We start from the raw sequence: 8,537 nt of genomic DNA, 5'->3' as shown, positions 1-8,537 counted from the left end.
TGATGTCTTGTATGGTTGCTTTGTTAGAAAATGTAAAGCGGCTGTATATCTTTTTGAGGCAACTAAGGACCAATCTAGTCTCAGACAAACATGGCCCTTCACAGAACTTATAAATCTTCTCTCTTGCTACATTCAAGTCTCCTTTCTCACTTAATCTATATGGCTCTTCACAACTTTTATAAATCTGAATGAACACACAATGCAATGAGGATTGATTGAACTATTTAATTACCTTCAATGTCTAGTACAAATAGATTAATCTGTAATGTTTAATTGTTATTAATATCTCATTTACTAACTTGGTTATTAATAATTTGATAACAAGAATGTTAAAAACAGTAAGTTTGCATAAATTAAAGAAGTTAAGACTTCTAAGGAAATTGAATTTTTACATTCCTCCAAGTTGGATGCAATTTTCTATTAAGTTTGAAGCAAAAGTGCAATTTTTATCAAATGATAAAAAAAAATTATAATTTTGGCCGAAAATCAATTTAAAATCGTATTCTAAAAATTAATTATATTACGTACATTCTAAAAATCAACCACTAAATTAGTTTTGGTATAGATTAGATATTAAAAAATAAAATATACAATAAAAATAAATAAAAAACATATATGTTTATACATAAATATACTAAAATATACTATATAACTAATTTTTGGTGCGTACATATAATATTTTTAAACTACAAATAAGTAAGAATAAATCAAAATATAAACTAAGAAGTATTTCTAATTCAAATAGAGAATCCAATTTAATTAAAAGCGGTTATTTAAGAAGAAGAAGTATAGAGAGCTAATGAAATATATGTATAACATGTACAATAGGAGTTTAGGAATGTTGGATTATTAGATGTTTATTATTCCTGATACCTGGATGGTTATTCTGGATAATATGAATCTTTTAAACTAGTAAACTTGGAAGAGCTCAAGCTGACATGGCATTTTTTTAGAATTTTGAATTTTTTAAAAATCAGAATTCTCAAAAAATTAGAAGCTTCATATGATATATTTTTGTTCATCTCAACAAGTTATAACCTATTCTACGCACTACATCAGATAGGTTTATTAGGTTTCAAAATTTAGCATGAGTTGTCTTATTTGGTCAAAGGAATTAGGTGTGTACTGTCACTACTCCTAGCCCACTTTTCTTTCTTCCTTTCCTTTGTTTCACAAAATAGAGGGTTAAAAGCTCAACAAAGAAATACGGAAAAAATAGGAAAGGAAGTGAGGGAAAGAAAGATAACTCAGAGAAGCCATGGTCACTGATTCTTCTCCCCTTCAACAATGGTACGCATCTCTCTTCCTTTTTTCTTATTCTTTCAATTTCAGTTTTTTTTCTTAATTTCAAATTTTGATTTAAACCCTTTTGGTTTTAGGTCATTCATTCTCGATGATTCCCTTTCAAGCCGAATCGGCAACACCTCATTCTCCTCCGGCGATGCTGCTCACCGCGATCGCTCTTCCACGTCATGCGTCTTCGATACCCCGCAAGTGCATCGCTACCGATTTGCCGCAATCACCGATGCCATTCCATCTCATTCTCAACAGAGAGACGGTGGCTTCATTCGTGACCTCCATTGATGAAATTTAAGATGGCTTCGACATGGACGACACTAGGTCAACCTTCGTTTGGGGTACGAACTTTTATTTTCTGAAATTTTTGGTCTTTTATTTTTAATTTCTTAAAATTTTATCAAATCTTTGGTTCTACATTATTTTAAGGACATGCATAATCGTCTTTAATCACTACTTTTTTCAGGTTTGTTATTCTGTTTTATTCTTAATCTATTGTTCTTCTTCGCTCTAATCTGCATTTATATAGTCGATAATAATTTCTCTAATAAAAGTTAGTTGATCATTTTTCTTTTGTATTATATTTATGGAAATTTGTAATCTAAAAATCAAGAATCATGTTTTCATGTTAACAGATAAAACTTCTTTTTTTTTTGTTAGAAAAATTGGCATATTGTCATTCTGGATATTCATAAATGTGTATGTATTAGAAATGTTGATTTTTCACTTTTTTTTAACTATTTTTCATTTTCAGCATATATTTCTTTCTCTAAGATGAAGATAAACTCTTTAAAATATGTGAATCAATGTCTCTGATTTCTTCTAGCAAACATAACATTTTATGACGTTGAAAGGTCCTTTCCCTATGTTAGAAAGATTGGTTTTTAGTGGAAATAAAATAGTTCAGCACAGTTTTATTTATCTTTTCCTTTTCTTTGATTGTCCGACTAAGTATCTTATAGAAAAAATTCACCAAGGACTTACAACCTTTTTTGTTTCTGATTGACCAAAGGTAAGGAAGGAAACTCTTAAGTCCCAAAATCTATAGTAGTAACTGGCACATGACTCCTCCCAAGAGAGATTTTAAGATTAGGGCTTTTGAGATTAATTAAAATAAGATTTACTTGGAATTCAACCCAGTCCTTCTGAGCTAACTCTTATTAGGTGGTACTTGTGATCTACAATAAACTTTAGAATTAAGGTATTTAATCTTAATTTTCATTTCATTTTGTGTGAGAATAGAACGAAAATTTTTGAATCAATTTTTGTATGTGCCTTTGAAGCCTTGATCTAATTAACAAAAATATTTTTTCTTTGTTCTATTTATTTGTTTTAGTAAATGAGTTTCAAACAAACTAATTATATTTACTTTCACATAATTGGATTGGTTGATTTGAAATAGGAAGGTTTGGTTTATTGCTTAACTTAAGATGCATGCAGTTACACGTGTTGTGTTCATTTAAAAAATTTACTGATTTTATTATTCAAAGAAAATACCTACTGGTTGTTGCTGTCATTTGTCACCATTACTATGTGATGTTTACTGTTGTTCTGTTACAAAATAATGATGACATATTGCAGCATTAGACTCTATATGAATCATATGTTTTACCAACTTCATATGTTAGCTTTATTAGGTTTCTTTAGTACAACTTTATTAGCTTCATTATGTCATTAACATTCTCTTTTGTGTTTACAAGAATGTGAGTCATAGTTCACTTCTTAAGTTTTGTTTCATAGGTTTGTCAACTATAATGTAGGAGGTTAGGACAAGTGAGGTAGTTAATTTTTTTATAGATACATGTTAAAATAGTTGTAGTAGTTAGATAACCTTGGAAATTGTGCATCTAATATTATTGGTTAAGTAAATTGTTTATTTAAATTTATTATTGTTATATTCTTAGGTTCTATGTTACAGGGTGGCACGATATCTCATAAGATTTTAGGGTAGTTGAGGTAGTCAGTACTTTTTTATAGATATGCAGTTATATTTCTCACATCAGCCTATGTTTGTTTTGGTTATAATCTTTCTCCTTTACAGAATTAAAAAAAGTTTGCATGTGAATAAGAGGGAGAAGATGATGTACATCTTTTAACTTGTGGCTCACTCTTCTTTGTCATTCTCCTTCAAATATCTTCTTTTCTGGTTTTTTAATGATTTGCATTTCTGAATTCTGGTTTTTTTTTATGTCGAGTTTTTTCTTAGGTGTTTAGAAGTTGAGCTATAACTTTTATCTCAATTCATGTCTTTTATTTCTTAATTTTGTGACATTCAAAAAATTAACTATCAATGACAAAAGCTTTAAATTCGTGTAATATTAGATACTAGATTCTTTTTTGCTTTTTCTTGGTTGTGCTGAATTCGTTTGAAATTTATTTTGATTAAATTGGTATTAGTTATTAAACCGTCCTTCGAAAGCCATGGTTCAAAAATGATTGAATATGGTTTGATGTTTCCTAGGTTATTCTTTCTTGCTTACTGTAGTGCTTGACTACTTGAATTTTCAATGTATTAGCTGAAGAAAGGTTTTGCTAACTAATGTTAACATTAACATACAATTAAAGAAAGAATAGTGTAACTTAATTTTTTTTCTCTTTAATAAAGTAATTTAGTCTTGTGTATTTGGGTTGTGTATTTGATACTTTAAGGTTTGCTTTAATTTATTAAATTTTAATGATCAGAAGTTCAACAAAAGGAAAAAAGAAGACAAAATTTGTGCATAAAATACTTAATTTTTAATGTGTGATGATGAATGTGAATTTTCAGAAGTATGAGTTTGTTGAGTCTTCCAATACAAATTGATTGAAATTAGACCTGTGTTATAAATTAGGATTTTGTGAATAGTTCCTATATAAGATTGTGCGTGAGGATAGAAATAAACAATAAAAAAACCTTTGATCTTAATATAAGCTCATTCACCTGTGCACCAAGTTTGATTCTCTGGATGTAATATTTATTATGTTGTTATGAATTATGATGAAAAGTTTTGGTATCATCTCCAGATTTATTGTTCTTTCATGTGTGAATAATGATGATAGTCCCAATGTAAATATCCATTTTTTTTTAATTTTGGATCTATGAGGTAAGTGACGTCCTACTACAAATGGGAGAAAGGTTGATTTTCAAAGCATGTGTTTCCTATCTAACTTGTTTGAACAATTTATCTCCGATAACTTTCATCTCTTGAGTAATTAACAAATGTTGTTTGTATACATTAGAACGAAATATTAGTGTTGCCATTTGTCAGTATAATTTTGTGTTCTCCATTAATTGATACTTATTTTGGTTCACTTTAATTTTAAAGTTAGATCCATGAACAAGATGTGTAATATAATTTTTACAGTTTTCTTTTTTTTGATGTCCCTAATTGTTTGCTGCTTGGTCATAACAGCTATTGATTTGGAAATAATACTTCCTTGCTTATAAAAAGACATTAACGGAGGAAGGTTTGCTTCACGATTAACAAATGCATCAAAATTTCCTATAAATATATTCTTTTGTTTTTCTTTGTTCAAGTTGAAAACATGATCAATATACAAGTGAATGAAAGAAAAAAAATGTTGGATTGTTAAATGTGCATATAAAAAAAGTGGTATAAACATATTTGGTTGGTTTTTCATTTGTGTGAAGTCATGAGTTTTGATTGTGTTCTTTGTATTGACCTTTCAGGCATATGAACAAATGAGTTTTGATTTTGTGGTCATTATTCTACAATATAAGACATTAAAATTTTCTTACATTACTAAAAATTGAAAAACTATCTTTTGAATTGCAATGTTTTGTACCTAATCTAATTAGATCACTTACTGTAATAGAGTTTTTTTTACTATTCAGCTTTGTTTTAACTCTCAAATTCTTATTTTAAAAAAATAATATGATAAAAGAAGCTATTCAACCAATGTCTTTAAGTGATTATGCAAATACAATGCAATTGGTGATATAAAATGGAGTGTAAATTTATATATTACTGATTACTTTGGTGATATAATTTACAATTTATATATTCTAAGTTCAAGAATTGAGTAGTAAGAGATAATCTTAATTTATGCCTATTACTATATTTATGTTTTTTATATTATATTTGCATTCTTCTTTATCTTTTTATAATTATATTCTCATGCAAAATATCGTATTCCAGGTATTATATATTATTACTTGATATTATATAGCATGACTAAGGTTTTTTCTTAAATTAATTTTATCTTTTTGAGATCTAAACAATAATTACAGAATCTTTTTTCTTTTTCGCTTTTTACTCCTGTTTGCTTCTATCTAAAGGCATTTTGTTGATTTAGTAATGATTCTCATATTCTTTTAAAGAAAAAAATGTTGCCTCCATCTAAATTCTTAATATGTGGAAATGAGCTATTTTTTGTTCAGCTTTTTTGAAACTATTAATGTAAGTTAATTATATATGTATGTTAATTTATTTTTTTTTAAAACAATACAGATTTCTGTTAATAACCCATCAAGTGACATTGCATGTTTGAAGGATCCACAATGCAAGGTAATCCCTATAAAATTGTATACTCAATGAAGTATATAAGTAGATATTAATATTAAAGATTATTGTTCAGTTTTTTTGTATAAATGGTATTTTTTTGCAGTGAATATTTTTGCTTTTTTTATGTTATTTAGGATGTTATTAATCAGAGTGTCAGATATTCACATAGTCCAAGTGTTAAACATAGTAGTAACTTGTCTCCGAGAGATGAGCAACAACTTGTTATTTTAAAAAATTCGAATTATAATTTTGATGAGCATATGGACGAGTGTCGTGCTTGATGTTTAGTTTTTAGTTTTAATAGCTAGAATATAATTTTTATTTTGTGATCAATATGTGAAAAGAATTATTTAATTAATAGCTATTGAAAAAGAAGCGAATGGTCTATAATAATTAACTATAATATTTAGATAAAACTGTGTTATTGGGGATAAATAAGTTATTGTGCAAGTATATTAAAAAATTTTCTGACTTCATCACAAAAGTTTTTAACCATTTATATGTTTTTAAATTTTAAATTATATTATTTTTTATCCTTTTTACTCTAAGTATGTTTAATCATCTTATATTTACATCGTAAATTTGTAACAATATTCATAAGTATATAGTTATTATTATCAATTATAACACTAAATTAAATATTCTATATTTTAATTAGAATCCAAAAATTAAAAATAAAATTAACTGAAAGGAATCTATTTAAGGCCGTGCGAATGCACGGGTTACCTACTAGTATATTATGTTTGAGAAATTAGTAATATTTTATCTTGAATATTTATTTTTTTACTCATATTAAACCAAATAAACAGTACATTGTACATATTGTAACAGATATTTCATTAACTCCTTAACAGAGTTTAAGAAGATAACAAAAAATAATGTGGGTAATATAGATGGTACTCTCATCACTGAAACAAAGCAAGGATTTGGAGACAATTTGAGAAGGGTCACCAAGTATAACAAACCCAGCTCCTACTCTAACACCACCAACCCCTGTATTGCTACCGTTTCCAACTCCAGCACCACCAATTCCAGAACCTATCTGGTTCTCGGGATAATCATCATCACCATCATCAGCATTTCCTATCAAATTAAGACTCAACATGTGATTAAATTCAAATCCATTAATTTTGTTCACAAAATAACTAAATTGAAAAATATAATCCTAATCATACCTAATTTCCAAAATAGACAAACATAAAGCAAAGCAAAAGCTAAAACACGGCGTCTAAAACTAAGTTTAAATGCCATAATTACCGAAGCTTGAGAATATGGTTTGAATTAATTGAAACACATTATATAGCGAATGCAGTGTGTAGAGAGCATGGTTTTGAGAATTGGAATGAATCGATTGATTTAATTGGATTAACTAAGAACCGATTACTAAATTCAATTTAGACAAAAAATCGGTCAAAGAATTAAAAAATTAATTAACATACCGATCGAACTAATATAATTTTTTAGTAGTTAGTCGGTTTAAAATAATAAAATATAAAAATTTATTTTTTAAAAAAAGTATCTATTTTATAAATATTATTTGTATACTAAAATTAGTCACTAAAATCGTTACCAATGTATTTGTATATAAATATATATGTGGTTTAATTTATTTTTAATGTATATTTATATTTCAGCATGTATTTTATACTAGTGACTGATTTTAATAGCTTATTTTAGTGTACACGTAACATAACTCTTATATATAAATATATTATTTTATTATAACCGATTTAACTTCAGTTAAATTTTGATTGAATATTTAAATTTTTTAATTTTTAATTCTATCAATTTAATAATTGGTTCAATTTTTAGAATTTTAATAGAAAATGACAAATATTATTGGACCAAAAAAAGATAGGAGAAATTTTATTTTTAAATTAATTATTAAAAGCCAAAACAGGAAAAAAGAATACAAACTTAAAAGCAATTGGAAGGAATTTTGTGAAGCATCTAGCTTGAAAGAGGGAGACTTGTGTGGATTCAGCATCAAATCAGTTGAGGAAAAAACAATAAATAAAAGTGACTCTTTAGAACTAAATGTATTGGATGCTGTGTTAGCTGAATAATTTTGTGTTGAACAATATGACTTTAGGTTATGTATATGAGTTGTTAAACAACCATTTCAAATTGTCTAATTATATTTCTGTGTATAATGTCTTAAAATTGTTATACTATCTTATTGTGATACCAACTACCAATTAATCATATCATTATTACTGTGTGTTTTTGGTCTTGTCGGCAAATTTGGATCTTGACGATAATGTGGCCCATAATCCGTCAACAAATTTTGTGGACATTCTTTAAGCTATGTCACGACTCACAGTATACAAGACATGAAATTATATTTAATAGATGTGACATCGTATAAATAGAGATATTATATTTAATTTATCGATATTAAATTAATATATTTTATGTTTATTTTGATAAGAAAGACATAAAAATACTAATACAATAAATAATTTATTTTTTATTTTTATTATTTTTATTAATTTTTTATAATTATATTTTTTATTATTATATTTTTTTAAATTTTTTAATAAAAAATGAGAATAAATTAAATTTTTATAATTTATTCTAAATTATTATTAAATAAAATATATAAAAATACTAATTTTTGTGTTTTTATAATCAAATACAATTTTATAGATTCGAATAGGCCTTCTATCTTAACTAATTAAGAAGCTTAATTTTTATTAATTAAATACATAAATGGTTTTGTTAAAGTATTTTCAA

At 26.5% G+C, this 8,537-nt stretch overlaps 1 long non-coding RNA gene across 1 annotated transcript; it reads left to right on the top strand.

The window, feature by feature from the left end:
- The first annotated feature begins 1,066 nt into the window (after positions 1-1,066).
- On the top strand, positions 1,067-6,088 carry LOC112796368 (uncharacterized). The gene is made up of 3 exons (XR_003199141.3): positions 1,067-1,290; positions 1,380-1,637; positions 5,748-6,088. It is a non-coding gene; the product is annotated as an uncharacterized lncRNA (long non-coding RNA).
- Positions 6,089-8,537: the final 2,449 nt, after the last annotated feature.

Source organism: Arachis hypogaea, chromosome 4 (assembly GCF_003086295.3).
Source record: "Arachis hypogaea cultivar Tifrunner chromosome 4, arahy.Tifrunner.gnm2.J5K5, whole genome shotgun sequence".
Classification (NCBI taxonomy): Eukaryota; Viridiplantae; Streptophyta; class Magnoliopsida; order Fabales; family Fabaceae; genus Arachis; species Arachis hypogaea.
Note: the sequence above shows the minus strand (reverse complement) of the source record. Positions and strands in the feature narration are given on the sequence as shown.